Here is a 27,824-nt window from a genome sequence, read left to right as displayed (position 1 = left end):
TAGCCAACTTTTTGGTCTGCCAGTCTTTGAAGGCCGGTTCGTCGAGGTGATTTTGAACTAAAGTATCGATCAGCTTCTAAAGGTCAGTGACCATGGGCGATATGTTCAATAATAGGTTGTTTGGTCGAGTCAAGTCAAACTTTTGACTTCTGGCCAGGTCAATCGATTGATTCGTTTATAATGCCAAGAGATCGGTCAACCAAGCACCTTGAAAAGTCAAGGTATGCCCTAACTTTGACCTTAAACTATATTCAACCCTATGGAAAAGGATGTGACATTTTAATTTGAAGGGTTATGGGTCCTATGGTCAATCTATGGTTATGGTTTGAGCATTCAATCCTTATCATGCATGAGATGCAATTATTACAGACCATAAAACATAGTACTACTACAATACATCTTGAAAGAATAAACAAAAATTTTCATGCTCTGCACCTTTACAATTTCATGGATTGCGCCAAATGGTGTGCGCGTTTAAGTGCTTCTCGGCTTCCATTTCTCATATGTCATCCATGCTTAGAAAAATGAACTTGTTCATACACTTAGCACACTGATGAGATAATGTGGTTTGTCAAAATCAAAATAGGGATCAGACTCAAAAAGTTAACAATCTCCCCTTTTTTTATGATAACAAATACAGGAGCAAAATTTGGCTTTGCCTGACAAGGCTCCCCTTAACAATATGCATAAAAAAATGATATTCAATAAAGTTCACATACAAACATGAAGACTTCAGAATTTTTCAAGTTGTGCATTTAAGTACAGTTATCATTTTCCATTTTGAGTAACAAAAGTTCAGGGAGAAAGGACTAATTTTGCTCTCATAAAACATCTCCTTTTTTTGTCATCAGAAAAATGGCAAACAAAAAAAAATGTCTCCCCTTTTTCAAGAGGACCATAAATAGCAGAGCCCAAAAAAAATTATAAATTTCATGACTAAAAGGATATAATTTTTGAACATAAGTCATGAATGCTTTGAAGCTTATACACTAGTAGCAAGAGATAAAATTTATCATTTAAAAGTTCATTTTTTTCCATGTAAAAAAAAAAAACAATTAAAAAAAATTTTCCCCTTTGGATATTAGCATCAAATACTAGGGACAATGTTTGTTAAATAATTTCAACATAAATGGTCAAACAAGCATCATAATTCTGATTTAGCATTTAAAAGCAATACAACATATAATCGAAATAACCAACCATATGGATCTTAAAAATGAAAAATTTAAATATAAGATCATATGGCTACAAAAAGTGATCGTAGCTGATCAACATATTTTAAATTATAATTTTCAATAGGAACATTACATTTAATCACATGCCACGATGAATTCAAAACAAATCTAAGCTAAAAAATGTTGGCGAGCATAATATGATAAATATTTACTTTAGGATGCTCCCCCTATCAATTTGAATACAAGCTTAAATGAAATAAATTGCTTATACTAGTTAGAGACTAATTCCACTATGCCTAGTTGTATAGGCCATTTCCAAAAAAGCTACTATACTGGGTATTAATTAGTGCTATTTTTATCACTTGATCAGTATAGTCTCCCTATAGACTACAAATGCATCAAAGAATATATTTCAAGATATACAATGATGTTCATAACCAAGAACAATCCATATCTATTCATAAAGTTTTAAGAGTGGGATATAATGTTCAGGGTTCTTAGAAGAGCCTCAATATTCAAAAAGTTAAACGAGATGCAGATGAGTCTTCTATGCTCTTTCTCTAAGATAGGAGCTCAGCTCCCCCTAAGTATATGAAGATTATGTAAGGATGAAATTTAATATTTATTTTGCTTTCACTCATTCTTTCAAAAATATTTTAACATTTAATTCATCATAATCATCTTTGTAAAAGGTTTTAATTTGGCAAAATTTTACAAAATTTCAACAGCATGTCTTCTGTAAATTGGACATTTTCCCAACAAAAAAAAATGTACCTAACAGATTCAAGCAAGCAATTTATAACAATCTGCATTATGTAGATATCATTCAGTTCAAGCATGCAAGAACCTATATCTACTATCAGCACGCAATATACATCACTACATCAGCCATGCAGGTGGGGTTCCATATAAGCATGCATAACAGTAGTTCAATCAACAAATGATATAACAGATAAACTATCCATTGGAAAATATAATCATTTAATGTATTATGCATTGTAGGAATTGTAGACACCCTAATTTTAATCAGGTCACCCCAAAGAAACCCAACGAAACAGGAGTTGACTTTGAGCCATGACTAAACCTAACTTTTGAAATTAAGACCCTAATCCCTCAATCAAATCCTCCTAATGTCGGTCGAGTCTTCAAAAATAAAAATTGGTTTAAAATTGAGTCTTGTAAATTTTTAGTCCAAAATCTCAAGTTTTCAAGCCAATTGTTAGGAAATGTTTATGGTAATTTTAATTCTTTTAGTTGCAAAATTAATCTCAGTTATTGTACTAGACCCTATAGTTTCAAAATTAACCCTGCTTTTAGGTATTAAGGTTTTGAGTCTTAGAAATTCGAAAACTGAGTCTTTTCAACTTGAGTATCTCTAATTTGGCGGATTTCAAAACCAATTTTTTTTCCTTAGTTAAGCCTCGTAGTTTCCAAATTCATTGTAGGATAGGTTTTCAGGTCCCTTAATTTTTGTTCATGATAAGTCCAAGTTTTATTCTCCATGTTTTCAAATTTAATCTCAAAATCCAAAAATTAGTTTAGTTAAGAGTCCTTTAAGTTTTCATGAGTCCAGGAATTTTCAAAGTTGGAATTGAGCTTCCAAAATCTTAGCCTATTTTAAAGTTGGGTCTTAGTTTCAAGATAGGTTGCATTGGGTTATTAAAGTTATATTCCCTAGTTGGTGTTCAAGAGTGGTCAATTTTGATGCCAAAATTAAAGTGCATCATAAACTATATTAAATAAATATGCACAGTAAGGTGCATGCTGAAAAATGTTACATAGGGGTACATGCAGAAAGTTACAAAAAATACAAGTGTCACCGGTGTACACATTAATTCTGCAATATAGGGAAAAGACAAGGGTACATATATTTATACAACAATTACAAAGAAGAAAAAAATTCAAAAAGAGAAAAATAGAAAGTTCCATGCCATCCACTTTGAGGCTGCCAGCTGGACCTCTCTAGCTCACCTGCGTACATGGTAGAATCAATCTGTTGGCAGCTGATATCCAAAAAATAAAAACAAATAAAAATATGGAAATTCAAAAAGCATCCAAAAGCCCTCCATTCCCGGGCTACCACCTACAAGCACCCAAAAGCCCTCCATTCCTTATCTGCCACCTAGAGCTCCAATTTACCTGCGCACAGGAGAATGAGAATTGGTTAGCCAGAAATCCACAAAATCAGGAAAAAAGGGATCACACGTGTAGGGAATTATTCCCTAACACAAGCTGTTGGTTGGGAATTACTGACGAAATTGGCATCAAAGGCCACCCCCAAACTCCCTATAAATAGGGAGTCCCAACACCGTAGCAAGGCACCTTAGCGAGCACAGAATTACTTTGTGAAAATTGAGAGAGAAAAAAAAAAGCATACAGAAACTCTAGGAGAAATGGGAGAGAGAGAGAGAGAGAGAGAGAGAGAGAGAGAGAGTTAAGAGGGGCAATAGCACTCTGCAAAAATTCAGAAAGCAGAGAGAAGTTTGAAAAAAGAGAGGGGGCAGAGGAGAAGCTCTGCCCAAGTTACAAATAGAGTAACCAAGGGACATCCCTTGGTGTTCCCCTATTCATATCCCAAGGCTCATTCAGAAGTTCCTAAAATACCCATCCAGCAAATTCTAGACCAAACACCAGAACTCAATCTCAAACAAACACAGAGGCTAGAGGAGAAACAGGTTTAAGGTAAATGAAAAATTAAATACAAGTTTCTTTTTAAACTATGTTATGTGAAGTGTGTATGCAAGTTGAAACTCTCTCGTGTCTCAAGTTCGTATACAAAATTGAACCCAAGCCTCATAGACCTAAACATTGGATCTAAACATAAGTTCAAGTTTGAGCCCCTAATACCCATTAGAGACCCCAAGCCTATTTCAAAGTTATCCCAGCCCAGCCTTGTTTTAAAAAGGAAACCGGGCCCTTTCATTTTAAATTGAAATTGAGCCAACCTTATTTTAAAAAAGGGAAACTCAAACCCTTTTGTTTTAAACTTGAATTGGGCCAACCCTGTTAAAAATAATAATAAATAAAATAAAATAAATAAATAAATAAATATCGGCCCTTTTATTTTAAGTTGAAATTGGGCCAGCCCTGTTTTAAAAAAAGGGAACTGGGCCCTATTGTTTTAAACTTGAATTGGGCCAGCCCTATTTTAAAAAGAAACCAGGCCCTGTTGTTTTAAACTAGAATTGGGCTAGCCCTTATTTTAAAAGTTATTCGGGCCCTGTTTTTAAAAGAGAGTAGACCGGCCCAGAGCCTGTTTAAAACCAAGGCCCAACTCAACCAAAACATACCCCCGTGCCACTCAAGTTTCAAACCTGAGCCCATTTTAATTTCAAAACCCAAAATCCCACATGTGACTCGAGCACGTGACAGAGCCCATGTGGCTCAATTACGGTCATCCGAGCTCGCTCAACTCACCCGGGTTGATTCGCATGATTCAACCCTAGTTTGACTCACACACTCATTGGGTTGACTCGCGCGAGTCAACCCTGACACCCACTCACCGAGTCGAAGACAAGTTGACTCGTCTTTGACCCCACTAACCTACTTGAAACCCTAATCTGAACAGACTCATACAGACACTCGGATTTAAGCAACAAGCTCAGATCATCTCAAACATCACACACACCATTAGTATACACAAAAAAAAAAATCAAAATAAAAATAATAATGGAGGAAAAGGCACTTATCTTTTGCGACCTCCCCTAGGTCTCAAATCCAAACCTTTAGTTAAAATCACAGTGCCACCTTACGGGTCTCGAAGGTCCACCCCCAGGGAAGGGAACAAAATCGAAACCTAAAGAAAAGGGAAAAGAAAGTAAGAAAAGAAATTTTAGGTATAATCTAAAACCCTAAGGTTTCAAAAATCAGAGGAAGGAAAGATAGAGTGAGGGAGTCTCAGGGGGATGGTTAGGGCTTTTGGTGTCTTCACTGAATCCATAAACGAAATGGGAGTCGTGAAAGAACCATGCTCAAATCTTTAGAAACCTTGTTCTTCAGAACACAGAGAGAATCATGAAAAGAGAAGAGGGAGTATGGAGAGGGAGCACCTGAGGGAGTAGCAGGAACCATTAGGGTTTCGGTTAATTGAAGAAGATAGAGGGATAAAGAGAGTGAGAGAAGACAGAGAAACGAGATGAGAGAGAAAAAAGAATAAGGTGCTTATGATAGAATGAGGAATGAAAAACGGACAAAACAAAAAATTTGAGTTTAAATATCTAAACCCTTGGAACCACCAGATTTGACCATGTGGCTCTCCTTCGTCTGTCTGATTGAAGAAAACACATGGCTCCCTGCGTCCGTTCATTTTTATTTCCCGTCAACAGCCCAGATCTAACCATGTCAAGTACTCTGTGGCGAACCACCTTCCCCACGATCTTGCCATTTCAACCTCTAATGGTTGACCAAGATCAAAATTCCCAAGAATATTCCCACAAATATTTGTACCTAAATAAATATATCAATAATATTCCATCCCAATATATATATATATATATATATATATATATATGCCATTATATAGTCTCTCTCCTTTCAAATCATAAGTATGTTCTAAAATACTTGCATTTTCTTCATTCAAAAAAAAAAAAACTTTGATTACTCTAGAGAAACCCACACATCCCTTATACAATTATGTTCCACACAAAAATGTTTGGCGCCTACTCACCAATGCCACTTTGTACCTGCATTGCACGATCTCACTAGTATGCTACATGACATTTTATGTAAAACAACTTGTGCATTAGAAAAGAAGTTCAAAAGAGAAAATAAAAAGCACCAAATTTTAGTAGTAGAAGATTACAAGGGCAAAGGCACCAAAGTGCCCAACTCACACTTTACACTTACAATGAATTTAACATGCATACACCAAGGCCTAACCTAACAACAATGTTGACCTCCACTACTCACATTCAAGTATGGTGATGTTACAATCTTTCTTAATGTGGCTTTGCCCTTCTCCAAATCCCATTCGGACATCAAAATTAATGTTTTTTTTTAAATTATTTTTTATGCACACATAAGCTCCTCATTTAGGATAGGAATTTGTACTTTGTACTACCTTTTTTATAAATAAAAAAAAAATGCATAGGATTTTAAAATACTCAAAAATTATTTTTTTAAAAGAAAAGATATTTTCAAAATCAACCTAATTTAGGATAACAATTAATTTTGAGTAGTTTTTGTTGAATATCTCATCCTTAAGCAATTGTTGCCCTAAACAGGAAAAAAAAATAACAAAAAAAAAAAAAGATTACTGGAGAAGTTAAATAAAAGGGTATAACCCTGCCATTTTTCATTTCTGTGGAGACTAGATAATGAGTTATACAACAAATAGAGCACACACAAGAGAAAAGAAAGGTAAAGATCAGATCAAGACAAGTATAGCATCCATCTTCGGATCAAATCTCCTCTTGAAGTTGTAATTTGAACTTCAACAAAATAGACAAATGTTTAAATGCCCATGGAGATGAAGAAACCTCAGATCTCATAATCTATATATAACATTCTAAGAACAGTGAACCCCCAAAATCAAGTCTCTTCTACCACCGACCAAAAAACCACGGATGATAGATGATAAGATGAAATTTTCATTTTGATTTTCGCGAGAAAAAAAAAAAACGAAGATAAAGAGAGTCCAAAAAATAAATATTTTAAGCAATCATCAAAGGCATAAAGTTATGGCCTGAAAATCATCACCAGTAATTTCAACAGCATCATCGTCCATGGGAGGAGGGAGGTTCAGATCAAATGGCAAAAAAGTGAAGAAGAATTAGAGTACGACTTACCTCTGTAGAAACAAGGCCCGTGATCAGAACACCCGCACCCAATCAATGCCCCCAATTGAAGGAGCTCCACCTGGAGCCTACCACCCCACTAACTCCAACCAAAGCCCCAGCCCTTTCTTCCACACTGCCCACCTCACGTACCAAAATTACACTGCCAGCCTCCGGCGTTTGATCTCCTCGGTGAAGGCGACAAGGACGAATCCAAAGCGTCAGCAGCAGCGACAAAGAGAAATGGAGATGCCGAGAGTGAGAGAGAGAGAGAGAGAGAGAGAGAGAGAGAGAGAGAGAGAGAGAGAGAGAGAGAGAGACTGGAGAGATTGAGAGATGGAGAGACTGACAGAGAGAGACTAGAGAGATTGAAAGATGGAGAGATTGATAGAGAGAGACTGGAGAGATTGAGAGATGGAGAGAAATGAGGAGGATTGGAGGGAAAGGAGTGAGATTAGGGGAACCCGCGTGCGGGTTTTCAATGTCAGATTATTAATGATGAATCTCCAAATTCGTCACTAATACTATGAAATAAATTTTTATTTTATTTTTTAAAAATAAAAGAAGTATTAGTGACGATTCCCAAATCTGTCACTAATAAGAGGCTAATAGTGACGAATTTAAAGATTCATCACTAATATTGTGCAATAAATTTTATTTTATTTTTAAAAAAATAAAAGAGTATTAGTGATGGTTCCCAAATCCGTCACTATTAAAGGGCTAATAGTGACGAATCTTCAAATTCGTCACTAATATTGTGAAATAAATTTTTTTCATTTTTTTAAAATAAAATATTAGTGACAGTTCCTAAATTTGTCACTAATAATGAGCTAATAGTAACGAATCTCTAAATTCGTCACTAATACTATGAAATAATTTTTTTATTTTTTTTAAATAAAAGAAGTATTAGTGATGGTTCCCAAATCCGTCACTAATAAGGGGCCAATAGTGACGAATCTTCGAATTCGTCACTAATATTGTGAAATAATTTTTTTCCATTTTTTTTTAAATAAAAGAAGTATTAGTTACGATTCCCAAATCCGTCACTAATAAGAGACTAACAGTGACAAATTTAAAGATTCATCACCAATATTGTGAAATAAAATTTTTTACATTTTTTTTAAATAAAACAAGTATTAGTGACGGTTCCTAAATCCATCACTAATAATGGGCTAATAGTGATGAATCTCTAAATTTGTCACTAATATTGTGAAATAATTTTTTTTCTATTTTTTTAAAATAATAGTAGTGATGGTTATTTAATCGTCATTAATAAAAGTCTTTTAGTGACAAATATAATTTGTCGCTAATACCACAGAAATTGCCGCTAATATTTTCCCAGGATAATTTCTACAAAAAAAATATTTTCCCGCGATATTTTCGATTTTTAGTGACGAAACTATTAGTGACGGTTTAAAATTTGTCACTAATAGTATCGTATTAGTGGCAGTTGCTAAAACCGTCACTAATACCCACTTTTAGTGACGAAATTTAATCTGTCACTAATAGTTTTGTTACTAAAAACCAATTTTTTTATAGTGTCTCATTAGCTCTTAGCTTTAAATCGAATTAATTAAGAAATGTTGAATGGTGTTAAATGGCTAAAATGATTGCATTGGGTCTTAATCCTAAAGAAGGTACAAAGTTCAGAGAAACCTAGGCACAAAACAATTAAAATTGAAAGTCATTCGAACTTGTGCCTCTTATAAAATTTTAAAAAAAAAATCGTTTAAGAGTTTTTAATAATTACATATTGGCTACATAACTGAGAGGGAGCAGTTGTTTTAAAATTCTTCTGATAAACACCTTATAGTATTATACTTTTTTGTTTGTTCATTAGATGCTTTGTGTAAGTTGCAAATCAATATCTATTTTTTCCTGATGTCATATTATTTGTTGGATGGATTATTCTTGGGCATGATCTACTTTTAGCCATACTAAACCGCATGCTTGTACTAATTTCCATATGCATGGTTGATGTAGATTCGTGAAGTGCATGCTAGTAGTTAACTAGGGCTTTGCATGATTTATATTGAATGATCACATATAGACTCACATGCTAGTTAGTTAAAGAAGATCATCACTTCATAAGACTGGTCTAAAATTCTAAGTTCTTCGCATGTTAAAAGAATCAATGGCATGTTGTTTTTAAATAGTTAATATTATGCCTTTTCATGTTGTATGATCATGGTTTGAATTTCCCTGGATAATATTCATCATATACACCTTATATGATTCTAGGAAAATCTTGCCCATTGTTACCCTTTTTGGTCTCAACTTTAGATTCTGAACTTCATTCAGGACCAAAATGATGAGTCATCTTGCCTTAAATTTAATATCACATGGTTAGATGGAAATCCATAAACTTGGAGAAAATGGATGACATAAGGGAAATGCTTTATGTCACACACTCATTTGAGTTGTGTTATCCTTATTGAACCCCTGTTGCATAGCCTTTGCATGAATTTTGAGTAATGCCTCGATTGGCTATCATTTTCTAAGTGAAAATGCAATATGCAGTGATCTTGTGCTAAATACCTATAATGTGTTGTATAATGAACTCATGTGTGCTGAATGATTGTGAGGAGTGAAAGCATGATAGTTCATTAATTGAATGTCATTCTTAACTAAAATGCATATATGTGCAATTAAGAATATACAAGGGAGTCAGCTCCATTTTTTTTATCAGATCATCATTGGCTTGTTTTGAGTCCTAAGACTCTTGTGAAATCCATGAGCGTCATATCCCCGTTTTATTTTTATGGAAATATGAGATAATATGAATTTTTCTTGGGATTTATGAACCTTGAATGTCTTAAACTTTGGTTTTCTAATGCATATAGGTTCTAAAGGAATAAACTTGCTGGATGAATATAAATGGCTTAATCCTATATCCATTAAAAGTGTTTAAGAATTTAAGACTATTTTCTTATACTGTTTTGTATTTAGTAATATCATCCTTGACAGGTATAAGCATTTGTCAGCATCTAAGCTAGCATTCAAATTGAAAAGGGGAGCTTCTGCTTTAAAATTCTATCACTTCTAGCTCACCCAAAATTTTGGCTTACATCTGTATTGAGTTTATTGTGGTATGATTATTTAAGCATAATGATTGTCTTCAAAATCTTAAATGGAAGAATATTGCTTGCCACAAACTCTTTTACTTAAGACCTTGTCATATGATCTTGCATTGAAGTTTGATGTCATATGGTTGCTTTTTCTGGTTATATTTTTGAATTGTTTTGTGCTTAATTGCTCACTAGAAAAACCTAGCTTGCAGGATTGTTGTGCTAAAATTTTTTTTTATCAAGCATAATCCCCAATACTTGTTGATTACTTCTAAAGGGGGATTCCTTTTAAAGTTTTTTTTTTTTTTTGGCAAGAAATTATCTTGTAAATGATAATTTTTTATCTCTTGATGCTGGTTTACAAGCTTCAAAATATTCATGACTTGTATTCAAATTTTTTGTTATGAAGTTCATAAATTTTGTAGGCTGACATTCTCACAAAACCTCTTTAGGAGGATAGATTCATTGAAATTAGACGAGAATTAGGCCTAATGTACGGTAGAGAAGTTATCTAGAAAACTAAAGAAGTGCATAAACTCAGGGGGAGCAACCTAGCTTTGAAAACTTGATTTCTCACAATTGTTTTCTATGTACTTCATATTTCTTGAGAAATGTATTTGCTATCCATAATGAATTGCATGTTATTCTCTTGTATGGATATTGGATGTACTATCTTTATTGCATAGATTGCCTTGGACTATACTGAATACTTTGCATGCTTGATCTGACTAAGGTTAATTTCATGGTGTGCTCAAAATGTTTCTCTGACTAAGGTTAATTTCATGCTTATATCCTTTTACCTTAGCCCCTTTTCTGATGCCAAAAGGAGGAGAAGTATGCAAAATTAGGTACTTCTTTTGGTACAATCTCTATGTACATGCTTGGTATTTGAGCATATTTGTCAAAACTTGAATGCAATTTTATTTAAGATGTCTTCCATTATAAATATGCTTGAACTATAAACATTAAATTTTCTTTGAATGCATATTCTCAGGGTGAGTCTTTTTAGACTTACCCAGTTTTACATATTATATTTGTCATCATAAAAAAGAGAGAGAATGTTGACTCTATGAGTCTAATCCCATTTTGATAATGGCAAATCATGTTATTTCTTACCTGTGCACTAAGCTTGTGAACAAGGTTAATTCCTAGCACGCATGGATGGTAAGGATGCACGAAAGCCATAAGGACCACAAAGATCATATCATATGATTGGCACTTGAAGAGCAAAAGGGAATAAAGACCAATTTTTTTTATTGTAATTGCAATTCATTTTTTTTTTCTGTAATATTTATGGTCTGTAATAATGCACTGCATGAATGAAAGGATCTTATGCTCAAAAGACCATAGAATGACCATAGGAACCAAAACCCCCGTTTTAATATGTCATAGCTTATTTACCATGGTTGAATAAGTTCAAAGACTAAAACAAGGCAAAATATGCATCTTCAAATAGCCTCGGCCAACCAAACTTTTTAAGTTCAAAAAACTCAGTCAACCAACGTTATTTATTAAATATTTTTTAAAGGGGCTTGGGCGACCATCCTATTTTTCACACATCTTCCTCGGCCACCTGAACGAAGATCCCAATCTAATTCATCTGCCTCGGAAGACCGGCCCTCAAGGTCTAAAATTGATTGGCCGACCAAGCTTGACCATTCAGGTAATCGAACCTTAGGCCAAGCGACCAAACCTACGAAGGTTTGGAAAATTGCCTTGGCTTGGCCAACCGAAATAGTGATCGGTCAATTGAACCCTCAAGAGCATTCAAAATTAATGTGTCTATTCGGGAAACTAGCCTATAGATCCGAGCAACCGAACCTCTCAGGTTTGCGTATTTTTACCGCATTAAACAGAGGTTAATCTTAATTAAACTTTTTTCTAAAAATTCCCTCTGTGTCCCCAACGGTCCAAAATTAAGGGAATTCGATATATACCCCTCATTAGTCCAGATTAGAATACAATTAGCATTACAGTTAGCAAAAATTCTCTTGGATTTTTCTCAAACTACCATTTCTTATACTTTAAATTTTCAAGCCTATATTTATACTCTCTCATACTCTTGCTTGACAAAATCTTTTTAAAACAAAGAGTATTATTTTCTTATACTCCTCATTTGCAAATTAATTGCAAGTTGAAGGGAGTTTGATTCTCATTGTTGTGTGCAAACATATATTATTTTGAAGCTTATTACTCTCACATTCTTGTATTGTATGATATTGTTTTAAGAGTAAGCTAAAGTTCTTCTCATTATATTTGATTGATAAATATCATTTGGGAAGAACTCATGTTAACTTCTAAGTCTTGGCATCCTTATTGCCATATTTGAAAGCTTGCATGTGTTATTTGATAATTTACACTTTTTGCAAGCTTGAACCCTAATCTCGGTTGTGCTTAATACTTGAAAAATATTTTGTTGAGATATTCACTTAAGGTTTCAAAGTTCCTTTGATTATATATTGATTACATTATCTTGAATCAAACGTAATCACTCTCACGTATATACAAATATATACACATTTATTGAGAGCTAAAACACTGCTTAACCAAATATCACTTAAGCATAAATTTTTATCATATGTGAGTGCATTAGTTGTATTGTGCTTATTGGTATACGTATCTACTTAGCTTAGAAGCATCTGTGTTGTACCCAAAATTTATATTGATTGATTGTATTCCAGACGTGGCCTAAGGAGGTGGTGATCTAGCATGTAATGAGTGGTTGTATTCCAGGCGTGGCCTAAGGGGGTGTTGATCTAATTCGTAAGGATCGGTTGTAAAGGTTGGGATTAGCCATGTGAATCTAACCTGGGGTTTCCCTTGCCCAGTAAGGAAAAGGTGTTGTAACTGATGTCGCTCCACCTGTAAGTGAGCATTATTGGAATCCTCGGGCTGGTTAGCTAGAGACAAGGATATAGGCACAGTTGTCAAACCTAGATAACACATCTGGTGTCACTCTTGTTTTACTTGCTTTACATTTTGTGCTTGCTTTCTAGATTTATTGCATCAATAATTTGATACTTATTTGATTGCTTAAGTAATACTAGAACTGCTTTATTTTCTTTACTTATCTGAACAATCTTGAATCAGTTGAATTAGCTCTATTCAGAAAAGACCCTAGGTTGAGTTATACTACTACTAGTTAATTGACCTAGAATTTTTAAATTTCCAATTCACCCCCCTCTTGGGAATACACCAATTCCAACATTTTCTCTAACCCTAATCTCTTTATTCTCTTCTCTCTCTCTCTCTCTTAAGTACTTATTCTAAGCCTAGCCTTTTTATTCTCTCTCCAATTGAGCTCCCCTTTTTTCCTTGCTCTCCTCCCTCCTATTTATAGGTAAGGAGGAGGAGCTAGGGTTTCCTTAAAATAAATTAATGGACAAGAGTGTCCTTGGAGAAAAGCTTGAGCTCCAAGTGATGCTCTAGGGCGTCATGTATTTGATCTCCTGGGCCCCATGTGATCCAATTAGGCTCCTTAGACTACAAGGAGCCTTCTTTGAATTTAAATTAGGCCCCTTAGACTACAAGGAGCTTTTTTAAGTTTTTTTTTTCTTTAAAAAAAAAAACCCTTAAGACCCCAAAAAGACTCTTTTAGCCCAAATTAAACCCAATAAAATGCATGAGTCCCTTAAACAAACCTCTTCATTGAAAATATTCTTTTAAGATCTCTTAGGGTGAATTTTCCTAAGTAATACACCCCATGGATCAAAATGGGCATCAACAGTTGCCACTCTCTGACTAATGTCTTCATATGAAGGTGTTAAATAAAGAAAGAGATGTCTCATTTTGACCTAGAAGCCGCATTAAGGAAAATCACAAGCAAGCAGGGGCGTGTCACTCATGGGGATTAACCACCTACTTCAAATGAAATAGGCATATGGTAGAACAGTTGAAAAGGAGCCTAAAAAATTGAAAATAAATTAGAAATCATTCATGCCCTTAAGCAGAAATCATGTGTAAAAATAAACATGTGTGGATCTAGAACCATTACATGCCTAAAGCACGACCCTTGTGCAATTGTGTGTGATTTAAGAGGGGTTATATGCTTATAGCAAGACCTGCGTGCAAAAATCTAGAATCAATCTAGTAATTAGGAGACATTACATGCTTAAAGCAAGACTCGTGTGCAAATATGTGTGAGTCAAGAGCCATTACATGCCTAAAGCAATACTTGCGTGTAAAAATCTAGAATATTTGGAAATCAGGAACTATTACACACCTAAAGCAAGACCTGCATACACAAATCTTGAATATCTAGGAATTAGGAGCTATTACATGTCTATAGGAAGACCCATGTGCAATTGTGTGTAAGTTAGGAGCCATTACATGCCTAAAGCAAAACCTACATGTAAAAATCTAGAATATTTAAAAATTAGGAGCCATTACATGCCTATAGCAAGGCCCGTGTGCAATAGTGTGAGTCAGGAGACATTACATACCTAAAGCAAGACCTATGTGTACAATCTAGAATATTTAGAAATAAAGAGCCATTAGACGCCTATATAAAGATTTTTGTTGAAATATGTGAGAGTTGGGAGCCATTAAAGCAAGACCTGCATACAAAAATCTAGAATATTTGGAAATTATGAGTCATTACATGCTTAAAGAAAGACCTGTGTGTAATTATGTGTGAGTCAGGAGCCATTACATGCCTAAAGAAAGACCTGCATGCAAAAATCTTGAATATCTAGAAATCGAAAGCCATTTTATTCCCAAAGCAAAACCCATGTGCATATATGTTTGAGTCGGGAGCCATTACATGTCCAAAGCAAGACTTATATGCAAAAAATCTAGATTATCTGGAAATTAGGAGCCATTACATGCCTAAAGCAAGACTTTCATGCAAAAATATAAAATATCTTGAAATCAGGAGCCATTACATGCCCAAAGCAAGACATGTGTGCAAAAATATGGAGTATCTGGAAATCAAGAGCCATTACATGCCTAAAGCAAGATCCATGTATAAATGTGTGTGATTCAAGACCCATTACATGCCTAAATCAAGACCCATGTGTAAATGTGTGTGAGTCAAGACCCATTAGATGCCTAAAGCAAGACCTGCAAGCAAAAATCTAAAATATCTAGAAATCGGGAGCCATTACATACAAAAAGCAAGACCCATGTGCAAATGTGTGAGTTAGAAGCCATTACATGCCTAAAGTATGACCTACATGCAAAAAATATAGAATATCTTGAAATCAAGAGCCATTACATGCCTAATGCAAGACTCATGTGCAAATTTGTATGAGTCAGGAGCCATTACATGCTTACAGCAAGACTTGCAAAAATCTGGAATATTTAGAATTCAGGAGCCATTACATGCTAAAAGCAAGACCTATATGAAAATGTGTGTGAGTCTGAAGCCATTACATGCCTAAAGCAAGACCCATGTGCAAAAGTGTGGGGATTAGGACTAGAGTAGGGAGAAGTGAAAAAGGGGCTAAAGAACCTCCAACTGTGTTATCCTTATAAGTTTGACAACCTTAAACTTGACTTGTACTTAAGGATTTGTGGTCATAAATTGATTGCCTTAAGGGGTTTGATAGGCAAGGGAACAAAACGTAACTTTGCTTTTTTGAAAAGGGTGAGTCAACATTGTATGGGGATTGGTTTGTAAAGAAATTAGGACATGGGCAAACATTATCTCCAAATTTGATAAGCTGGCCTTGTCATGAGAATCCTTCTGAAGCCCTTCTAATTTTGAAACATTGTTTTTCCCGAGTAAGAATAATGGTCAATTTTTTTTTTTTCAAATTGAATAGATTGAAATAAACATCAAATGGATTTTCTAAAAAACCTTTTTGAAAAAGCAAAACAACCAATCATGTTAAAGGATTAGCAATAATTGCATTTCATCCCCTATCAATAATATAAGGAAGGTACAATATTTAGTTAGGATGCCAATCCTACTTAAGGATAACCTTTACAAATGGGAACAAATGAAATTGATAACCCTATTGCAAAATCGCTCTAGTATCGGTAGTCTCCATGTTGTCTAATTTTCCTCTACTCTCATTGCGGAGATATCGCTAACTTATATAGGCTTTCTTTAATGGTTGACAATGGGGCTACCATTGGATGCTAACCCACCTTAGTTTTGGAAGAAGGGGTGCATGCAAATGATCTTTTGATTACAACAAACTTCTACATAAGACAAAAATCTTAGATGGACTTTTTTTAGGAAGTTTCGTGCCCATTTTTACTCATGAGTTTTATTACTTAGAATCATTAAGCCTAAATGGAGCCTAAGGGGTTACGTGTAAATGATCTTGTGATTACAACAAACTTCTACATAAGACAAAAATCTTAAGATGGACTTCTTTTAGGAAGTGTCATGCCCATTTTAAGTCATGGGTTTTATTACTAAGAATCATTGAGCCTAAAGAAGCCTAAGAGGTTCTATTTTAGTTGAGAGCCTTTCAAGGGTTGCCTACATTTTATTGGGTTCAATTTGGGCACAAAGAGTCTATTTGGGGTCTCGAGGGGTCTCTTTGAACCTTAACAAAAGGGCTCCTTGTAGTCTAAGGGGGCCCAATCTAAATTCAAAAAAGACTCCTTGTACTCTAAGGGGGCTAAGAGCTCAAATATGTGAAGCCCTAGAGCATAACTTGGAGGTCAAACTTGCCTCCAAGGATGATCTTTTCCATTAAATTATTTATAAAAAAAAAAAAAAAACCCTAGCTCCTCCTCCTGGCCTATAAATAGGAGGGAGGAGAGGAAAGGAAAAGGAAAGCCCAAATGGAAAGAAAGAAAAGGGGGTAGGGTTTAGAATAGCATTGTAGAGAGAGAGAGAGAGAGAGAGAGAGAGAGAGAGAGGGTGCTACAACCTAAGAAAAAAGAAGGAGAGGCCAACCTAGGAGAGCACAACCACCTAAGAAAAAAGAAAAGAGAAGATCTAGGAGTATCAAATTGAAAGGAGGCGGCAGCTCTACACTCGGAATCACGAGGTAATCCATTTTCATCATGTTGACCTTGGGGCTACCATGGTAGGTTGCTTTATTAGCTTTTCTAGGCTTTTTGTAGGTCTTATTTTGAGAGTCTTAGCTTGTTTTATTTGGACAGTAGCATGGGCAGCCATGTAAAAACTTTATTATGTTTGTTTAGGTTTTATTTTAGGAGCTCTAGTTGGTTATTCATTTAGGCAGCAGCAACTGTGTAGGGTTTATGTTGACCTTTTGAGTTCGATCTCTATTTTGATGCTAACAAACACAAGTATCTCTTATGTACGTGTTTTAGTGCGTGAACAGGTATTATTCAAGTCACACATAAGATCAAGAGAACATGGAAGCCAAGGCAAGTCTTAAAGCACAAATATGATGCATTCCATGATATCAAAGAGTAAAGGAGAAGAAGAAGACATGTTTGAATTGTAATTGCATTTGATTTTATCATTTGCTCTGTAATAATGCATACATCTACATGATATGGATTGTATGCTCAAATGGCCATATACCAATCATAGGGAATCACAAGTCCGTTGACTGACCTTAAGGTTCATCTTTGGTAGACCGAAGTCGACCAACATCAAATTTTTTGGGTTATTTCAAGGCCATAGGTTGACCATAGGACACATCATGAAAATTCCGTTTAGCCTAAATTGCCAACACACATAAAGGGACAATATCATATAAGGTCAAAAGATAGGAAAAATAAGTTTTTCAAAGAACCTCAGTCAACCGAACTCCTTGCGTTATAAACACTTCAGCTGACCGATCAATCCAAAAGTCAAAATGTTGACCATAGCTCGGCCAACTGACGCAATTTGAACGCACTACCCACGGTTGGCTGAACCCTGGCTTTGAATTTTCCTACCGCCCTCAACAAACCGAACTTAAAGTTCAAAAATGCCTTCGCAAACTGAAGCCGATGATCTCGCAAACTGAACTTAAGGATGGGCAACCAAACATTGAAGGTTTGGATTTTTGCCTTGCTTGGTTGACTGGCCACTACCGACGGCAAACCAAACCCTAAAATTATTTCAAATTTGCTATTTTTGTTCGGGCGACCAGCCCATTGCCCCGGGCTACCGAACCTCTCGGGTTGCCAATTTTTTACCAATATAATTAGGGTAAAAACATAATTAAATAATTTTTAAAATTCCTAATCTGTCCCCAACGGTCATATTTTGTTGGAAAACTAACTTAGATTAGTAACTTTGATTAGCTAATTTTTCTCTCTAATTTTATCCTAATCAAAGTTCCCCCAAAACATGTTTTTATTGCAAAACTCTTTTATGGGGGCAAATATTTTACACTTTCCAACTCTCTTCATTATTCTTTGAAAACCATCTTTACAAAAGAGTAATTTTTATAGGCACTTTGTTTTTCAGTCAAGGAATTAACTTTCTCATTTCCTTTTCACTTTGAAAATCATTTTAGGAGTTTGCTTTGATATTTCTCCATATATTTCCATGGTAAATATTATATTGGAGAAATACATTCTTACTTTGATTTGCACATTGAATATCAAATGTTTGTATTTTTGTTTTGTGCAAAATCATTTGAAACCAAAACCCTAAGTTCTCTAGTTTGTTCTTGAAAAAATATTGTTTGGAGAAAATCTTTTGTAGGGTTTCTTTGAAGCTTTTTTATCATATACATTCTTTTCAAAGATTACAAAAATTATTTTGAAAACACACTTTCTCTACTAAGCATATAAATCATATCACAAGAGAGTGCATACATTTTAGAGCTTAAAAGTTGTACATCTCCGCTTGTATTTAGAAGTATTTTATCATGTACAAAAAAATTTTTTATAGATTGGTTGGGTCCAACCCGAAAATTGAACTGGGAAGTCTCCACCCCGTAAGGGAGACAAGTTGGGGTCAGCTTTGTAATTGAGCTGGGGTTTTCCTTGCCCCATAAGGAGAGGATGTAAACGGCTTTTACTCCGTCCGTTTAAGTGAGCAAGTATAATGGAATTCTTGGGGGGTATGCCCAAAGCGGGGACGTAGGTTGCTTTGGCTGAACCTCGATAACAAATATCATGTGTCTCTCTCTCTTTATCTCATTTAATTTATATGCTTTAAATTCAGCATGGGTATGCTTGTTCATTCATGGCTTTAACTAATCGCATGCATACATTTATTTTAATTAAGATACACAAGTATGTCTGCACATATTGCTTATTTAGTTTTACATATACAACCATAATTAAAATGGGATATGATATGTGGTGAATCGGCGTAAATGTTTAATTTAGTCAAAATGTTTTTAAAATCAAATTCACCCCCCCCCCTTTTGGGATCACACCAATTCCAACAGTTTATTAGGCTCTCATTAGGGTTTTTTTTTTTAGGAGTTATAGTTTATTAAATTTAGGCTATAGCAGGGGCTTCTATATCATGGGGTTTTTAGGTTCTCTTTGAAGGTTAAGGTGCAGTCCCAAGAGAGGGGCTGAATTGGGTTATTTTAAATTTTATTTTAATTCTTTTCAAGAATTCTTAGCCACTTGTTACCTTAACAAACACACAGCAAAGTTTTTTAATCACTTAATCAATCCACAAACTAGTACTTAACACACCACAAGTAAACACAACTTAAACATTCAACCAACTAATTTTCAATTAAAGTAATCAACCATAAAATACCTAATTAAGATATGGTAAGCAGCTTTTTGACAAGTTTTAGCTTTTATAGCCCTGTGAATACATGAGTTTGTTTCAAGCCCTGTATTGAATGAAATTGATTTTTCAATATGATGCACAATATGAAATCCAACACTCCTTCCAAGTACTTGGACTTTAAATAAACTTTCAGTTAATGAGTCTTGGGTATTAACCAATCAATGTACTCCCTTACGGTTTCCACAATTTATATTTATCAACCAATGTACTTCCTTTCGATTTCCGAAAATCCCAAAATCAAATTAATCTTTAGTTTATTTAATATCCAATCCACGCAGTGTATATGATCAAAAATTAAATTTAACCACACAGTTAATATATGCTGGAATTTAAAGAGAGTAAGGAAAGAGAGTGACAACACATTTTTTTACGAGGTTCGACTTATCCCCAACCTATGTCCTTGCCTTAAGCCAATACCAGCTAAGGATTACATTATATCGTTCCTTTCCGAGTGGAACAAACCATTACAAGCGATACCCCATGCTTAGACACTCCTTCAATAAGCTAAAGCAATGCCTCTCCAAGCGATACCCCACGCTCGGTCCAACGATCCAACAACCTGGAATCGTCAATCACTACAAGAAACAATAGATAATCTCTACGTACAATAACACACATTCATCATCAAACATTCCACAGAATTCGCATACCCGTACTTTTCATATTAACACAATATATCCAAAATCATAATGTAATCAATTCACCTACACATACTCACACCCACCAAGGATAATGCACAAGTGCTTCAGTATTCATCATTCTCACTACGTACCGAGCAGATCTCAATATGTGGCCCACATAAGGACTTTCATAGATACAATACACACAACACCATTCATAGCACATCGACAAAAATGAACTCCTCATCCATCTTGCCAATGTTTTTGCCCCATTTATATAAGTGACAATAACGAACTCCTCATAATCTTGTCAATATTATATCGCAACTTATATCATGGACAATATAATGAACTCCCCATTTGCCTGCCAATGTTATATTGCAATATGCATGAAGGACTTTAAATCACACAAACATATAAGTACTCACACCACAGCAATCACAACCGGTTTATTAAAATAAAATATTAATCTCATGTCACACAATTTATGTATTTAACTATACTTTACTAAACTCCCTGTAAATAATAAATCATACTTCAATAATCCAAGACCATTAATTTCATTCGTTTAATTTATTCAGAAATCCGTTATAATCATTCAAAAATCAAATACTTTAATTCAGTTGGTTCAACTTTAAAATAATTATTATTATAAAATTCCTAGTCTCACAAACACCAATTTAATCAGTTCATAATAAATATAATAATCCAAAATCCAATCTACATATGCCAAAATATTCAAAAAAACGTATATATAATTCATGCAATCTCATATTACAATTTAATCGGTTAAATTATAAAATTCCTAACATAAGTTATTCCCCTTACCTCACCCTAGGAATGGTACCTATGACGCTCCTACACTAAATCCACTCCAATTAAAATATTGGTGGCCGAGAATGGAACCCAATGGTATTTTCTATTTTTCAATTGGCACACTTATCGCTAAGAAATTGAGGAGAGAGAGTGAGAGTGAGGAGAGAGAGTTGGCAAGAGAGAGAAAGGGGGCGTTCTCTGGATTCTATAAAAAAAAAATTGAATCCTGAAGGATCCTTCAGGTTACTTACTTTTATATATATATATATATATATATATATTATAATATTTAATTAATAATTATTATTTTATTATTTAATTTAAATTTAAATTTTATTTTATTTTATTTTATTTTTTTAGGATCATAACCCTAATCAAGTACAACTATTTTTGGTATCGTTACATTCTCCCCTCATAAAAATTTCGTCCTCAAAATTTGCTAATCAATCACTTAACAAAACTATGAGATTTTCCTTTAAATATATATATCTAACTCTAAGATTGGTAACCCGTGTTTATTTGTAATCCTTATATTGAAATACTAAGATTTTCCCTTATGAACTTCTCCCACACAATTAACCAATTTAACATTCACATCCTCAATTTAAACATTAAACACCCAACTTGACCACAGACCGTCAAATCACAACATATAAATTACCAAAATTCTCCTTCAAATACTTTTCTCCACAAATCAACCAACCTAGCTATCGAGTTCAAATTTCAAGTTCCAATCTCTCTACTTTGAAACATCACCATTAATGGATTTACCATGATTTTCTAAAACTCGCGTCGGATTCAAAAAATCACAGAAGACCATCAAGTGGTTTTTGCCTCTAAGCCACAAAACAAAACTCAAAATTTCCTCCCAATATCCTAATCTACCCGTTCCTATCCTTGTCCTAACTCGAACCTATACTTTGGTATTAATCTGTGCTAGAGTCTGCATAATCTATTTCCTAAGCTCTGATACCACCTGTAACGCCACGATCTCGAAATTGGGGTCCGGAGTGTTATTTAAAATATATCTCTGATACCATATAATAAAATAGTGGAAGATCTCCATAACAATTACTAAAGTAACTAAAATATCCCAATATAACATTAAATCCATCCCAGTATCTCAGTGAAGTTCCCAACTCATCAAAACCTAAATAAAATATCGATAATATTTTTAATATCAATTTAATACATCCTTATGAATTTCAAGATAAACCACAAATAAAAAATTTAAAATTTAATCTAAACTACTATTTCTAACCCCACCCACATTTCCGCTGCACTACTCTGATTCCTATCATACTCCACAGGGCATCTGAAAAATATTTGATAATAATGGGGAGAGACATTTCTCAATAAGGATGTGAAAAGAAAGGTGTATTCCCAAGATGGGGGTGAATTGGGATTTTAAAATTTCTTTGATTGATTTTTAATCTTATTTTTAAGTTCAGTAACTACTCAAGCAAAGTTGATTTCAATTACAAGTTCAGTGGAAAATTAACTTTGTAAAACTTTTATGAATGTGTATACCAAGTTGTATATCCTATTCTGCACCTCAACACAATTCAATTAACACAATCACAACATAATCCGCACTAGAGAAAGATTTCAGCAATGCTGTCAAGTTTCAGCACTTTTGTAACTCAAAGTATAGTTTAAGAATATTTTGTTGGCCTTACGAGACATAAAATCTTATTTTAATGATAAAAAATAAAAGGAACTTAACATATTTGGTTAAGTGATGACATTTCAAGATTCAACTATGAAAATGCAAGGTCAAGTATTCACAAGGATCCATTGAAAGCTTATACTTCAAAGAAGGATACTCATATGAAGCTTAAGGCATGGATTCAAAGATGATTTAATAAAGCTTGAAGATTATGAGAGCAAGCATATTAAAGTGAACTTTCTAAAATCCTAAAATACATTGAAAGCTTGAAGAAAAGATGGACTCAAAGCAAGGGCATACATGATTACGCGCCTAAACTACGTTATTAGGCGTTTTAATCCAAGCATTAGGGTTTATATTTTTAATTAAATGCCTAATTACTCTCAATATTTTAAAAAATTGTCATATTTATAATATTTGGGCTTTATTGAGAAATTTATGAATTTTTGGATATTTCTTATCGCAAGAAAATTTTTAGGAGCTAAAACCGGCATCAATTCGTAATTCGAGTATAACTTTTCTATCTGAGCTCCAATCGAAATGATTCAAAATTTTGAGAAAGAAGATAAGATTATCTACAACTTCCATGTTTTGAGCTTTAAGAGAAACAAGCTCTAGAAGGATCAAAATTGGTCTTATTCGCTAAGACATAAAAAGAAGAAGAAAGAAAAATAAAATAAAATAAAATAAATGGAGTTGATGTGACCCGGCCATGCAACCGATTCGGGTGACTGTGTGCGTGGGTAGGTTATTCTTTCCACTTCCCTTTATATCTCTTTTGCTCCCTCTTTTCTCACTGTGTCTCGCGCACCCCCTGCCTCCTTCCCTGTCCTCTCCTCCTCCCCTATTCTCTCTTCTCCTTTTCTTTACTCTCTCACTCCTCCTTTCTCCCCCTCTCTCCCCCGCTCTCTCTCTCCCTAACTCTCTCAGCACCCCTCTCTTTCTTTCCTCCCTCATTCTCATCTCTCTCCCTCAATCTCTCTTTCCCGCGAGACCTCAACACCAGCTACTGCAACTGTTGGCTAGCCGAGACCCTTCTCTCTATCTACTACACAGTTGCTGTAACACAGCCACCCCTGCTACCGTGAAGGTCCTCAAGTCCAGCTACCATTCATAGCCTTGCTCCCTCCACAACACCAGGCCAGACCACTCACACCAGCAAACCCGAAGAGCTCCTGCAACCGTGACACTACATAGCCACAATCTAACTCCACCGCTCCATCTATTGAGATGCGCTGCCACCCTGCTTCAGCTGCTGCAAATCACCCAAAACACCACAACATAGCAGCACCCAAGACTCTCCAATCTGCTCTCCAGAATCAACCATACGGCTCTCTCTCTCCCTCCCTCTCTCTTCTTTTCTTTTCTTTCTTTTATTGTTAAGTTGGATATTATTGTTTTTTTATTTATTAAAGTTATTTAAAAAGTTTGTGAAATTAAGAATAGCTTCCCAAGAGGGGGAGTGAATTGGATTCTAAAAATTTCTTTTAATTCCTTTTAAGATACCTTAAACTTCTTTTATTTCTTTTAACCAATTCTTGACTTGTTTATTTAATTCTTTAATCAATCAAGAACTTAGTTCTTTTATCCAATTAATAACACAATTAAACAACCAATCAATTAAGCACAATCTTCAAGCCAAACAATCAATTTATTTGCCAACTACAAGTTAAACAACAAACAACCAAACCAAGATATAAATATTCAGCACTTTGGTAATATAAGATCTTGAGATTGTTTGTTTGTTTATATAAGCCCTGTGATTATGAATTTGAAAACCTTGTGAAGAATGTAATTTAATATTCAACAATCCTTTCACAAATACAATAAAGCTTTTGTTGTCAGCCTTAGAAATAAATTTGAATCAAGCCATGTATATATAGATTTTCTTAATATGATGTTCAATACAACATTCAATCACTCTTTCCAAATATTCAAAATTCAAATAAACTTTCAGTTAATTTATCTTTAAGTGTTTAACTAAGAAACGTACTCCCGTATGGTTTTCACAAGATATGGTTTAACCAACGTACTCCCTTTCGGTTTCTGCAACCCAAATCAACGATTTCCAAATATGCGTAATTTATATGATTTTCAAATTTACACCATCCACGCAATTCAAATATGTACTGAAAATAAAGAGTAAGGAAAGAGAGAGTGAGACGGAGATTTTTACGAGGTTCGGATTATACCCAGCCTACTTCCTCGCCTTTGGCAAACCACCAAAGGATTAGTAAACATGTTCCTTTAATAGGTGGAACAAACCTTTACAACACTCCTTTGGTAAGGCTAGAGCCCGCCTTCTCCAAATGATATCCCGTCATCCGGTCACTCCTTAACTAGGCTAGAGCCCGCCTCTCTAAGCAATATCCCCTTGCTTAGCCAACGATCCAAGCAACCCTTGGAATCATCAATCTATAAGAAATAAATCAAATAGATGTGTACAAAGAACTTGCTCCTCAAAGAGCTGGTTAGTACACCAATTACAGCACAACTAATATACTTCAAAGTAAACAACAATATGGAAATTAACTTGAAGCTCAATGAAGTATATCACTGATTAATTCTTTCATTGATTGAAAGATTTAGAATTTGTAGCACAATTCTTATGGAAGAAGATCAACAACAACTTAACTGAATTCGTGCACAATATGTAAGTTTGAGAGCAAGAGAGAGCCTTGAGAATTTGAGAGCAATTTGAGAGAGACTTTGAATTTTTTTCAGAATTTGAATTCTTGGTTGTGTTGATTCAATGATCTTTAAGGCTTATTTATAGACTTTAAGAAGTATATAACTTGATCCCAAAGTGGTTTGAAGTATTCCCCAAGTTTTCATAAGTTTTGAGCTCCAAACAACCTCATTTAAAAATTTGACCGTTATGAAAAAATTCAAAATAGCAGCGTGGCAAATGACTGTCCATTTTGGGCAGTCATCTATCCAATTAAGACAAAGGGACAGAAAGATGGCAGTCGGCTGTCCAAACATGAGTAGATGCCTCATTTTGCACTAGCAGTCAACTGTCCAGTTCTTGACAGTCGTCTGTCAAGCTATCAGCTTCAAGTACCCTTCAATGTTTTAGTCATAACTTTTCTTGTATAACTCCAAATTTGATGATATTTGTTTCAAATGAAAGCTAAGAGAAACTAATACAACTTTAATGTTGAACACAGTTTAAAATAAGGATTTTTTTTTTTTTTTTTGGAGAAAAATGTACATCAATGCAGATGTAGAAAAATTGACAGCATTTGTGAAATCCTCTTCTTGGTGCTTTTTATTCCAAAATTGATTCTAACCTTTTTGAAACAATTTTTGACCTTATGAAAATATTTTCTAGGTATGTTCAAAGATATCTTGGTCCAATAAATTAACCCAAGAGTTTCATGCATCCATATTGAAATTCTCTGAAGTACTTACATGAAATTTCCTAAACTCTTTCAAATTTTCAATCCTTGAATTTCTTAAGGCCTTTATACTTGTTTCATCTTTCTTTGAGCTCTCCATATTGATCACTTGGGCTTTAAAACTTTGAAGTTGTTTCTTTAATATTAATGCTCTCATGATCTTCAGGCTTTAAACTTTAAATTCATGCTTCAAGCTTGATATAATTATCCTTATCTGAGGTACAAGCTCTCATGAACTCTTTAACCTTGCATTCTTCATTTAGTCCTGAAAATACATCATTTAACATAGCATGTTAAGATCCACTTGTTTGTTAGCATCAAAATAAGATGTTAAGCCTTACAAGGCCAACAGTTTGAATTTTAAATATTCTTCAGAGTATTTTATTATCATTGCAGCATTTATTTATCTTTTCGTGTAAATTTAGTTGTAGAATTAATTAGTAGTTCGGTATTTCATTACTTGCATCAAGTTCGGGTTGGTTCTAAAAAAAAGAATAAAATATAAAAAAAGAAACAAGGGTGTTTTTGTGTTAAAGAAATTAGATTAGTTGATCTTTTCAAAATTTAATTTTTTTTTTCAAAGCTCGATTTAGTTTAAGGTCAAGTATTATTAAAGTTGTCATTTTTATTGTGTTCAATTTAGTTTAGGTTGTTAAAGCTTAATTTATGTCTGAGTTCTTGGTTGCGTTTAAATTGTGATTTTGATTCAAGTTCTTGATTCTTGTTAAAGGTTTGGTTTTTATCGTTTGCGCTAATGCTTGAGTGGGTTTCATTATTGCGTGTTAAAGTTGCCGTCTTTAGTTAACGTGTGTTCTGGTGTCTGCCTGATTAGACGTTGATTTTTTGTTCTTGCTATTTAATTTAGTGCATCCTAGGATTAGGGTTTAAATTGCTTTTTCGTTTAATTTGTCAAAAGAATCTCAAACAACCTTGAAAATCCAAAATCTGAACTGAGTTCAGTAACTTTTTATTTTCGATTGGAAGAACGTAAAATTTGAGATTAAAATGCATTCCTTGAGGAGATGATCTAGCCTTTGGGCTAAATATTACACGACGTAATTCCTATACTTAGGATAGCTTTCAAGCTACTCATTTTTCGAGTGAGTCAAATTTTTGGCGCCGTTGCTAGGGAATGTCGGTCTTAGGCTCAAATTAGCATTTTTTTTTTTTTTTTCGTCATTTTAATTAGTCTTATGAAAAAGAAAAAGAAAAGAAGAAGAAAAAAAAAACTAAGTTTTGAAAAAAATAAACAAATAAATATGACTGAATCTGCACCACGTATGATGATGAACTTTTTGCAGCTTGAATACACCATTGCACCATCTTCCACTGTTTTACCTAATGAAGAACTTGATTTCATGATGCAGTGTGGGAGGCAGTCTTTGCTACCTCAATTCTACGGGATGAAATCTGAGTGCCCTTATCAACACCTGACAAAGTTCGAGTTAACGTGCAATATTTTTTTCCCTCATTCTAGAACCGATGAATCTACTAAACTGTGTTTATTTCTTGCCTCTTTGCAGGATGGGACACAGATGTGGTTTAATTCCTTGAGACCTCACTCTATCACTAATTTGGTTGATATGGAGCATGAATTTCTACATATGTTTTGTCCCTTATAGTTTACTCAATTTTTGCAGGAACAGATTGTTCAGTTTATGCAGAACGGTGAC

The sequence above is a fragment of the Malania oleifera genome, chromosome 3 (assembly GCF_029873635.1).
Source record: "Malania oleifera isolate guangnan ecotype guangnan chromosome 3, ASM2987363v1, whole genome shotgun sequence".
NCBI lineage: Eukaryota > Viridiplantae > Streptophyta > Magnoliopsida > Santalales > Ximeniaceae > Malania > Malania oleifera.
Note: the sequence above shows the minus strand (reverse complement) of the source record.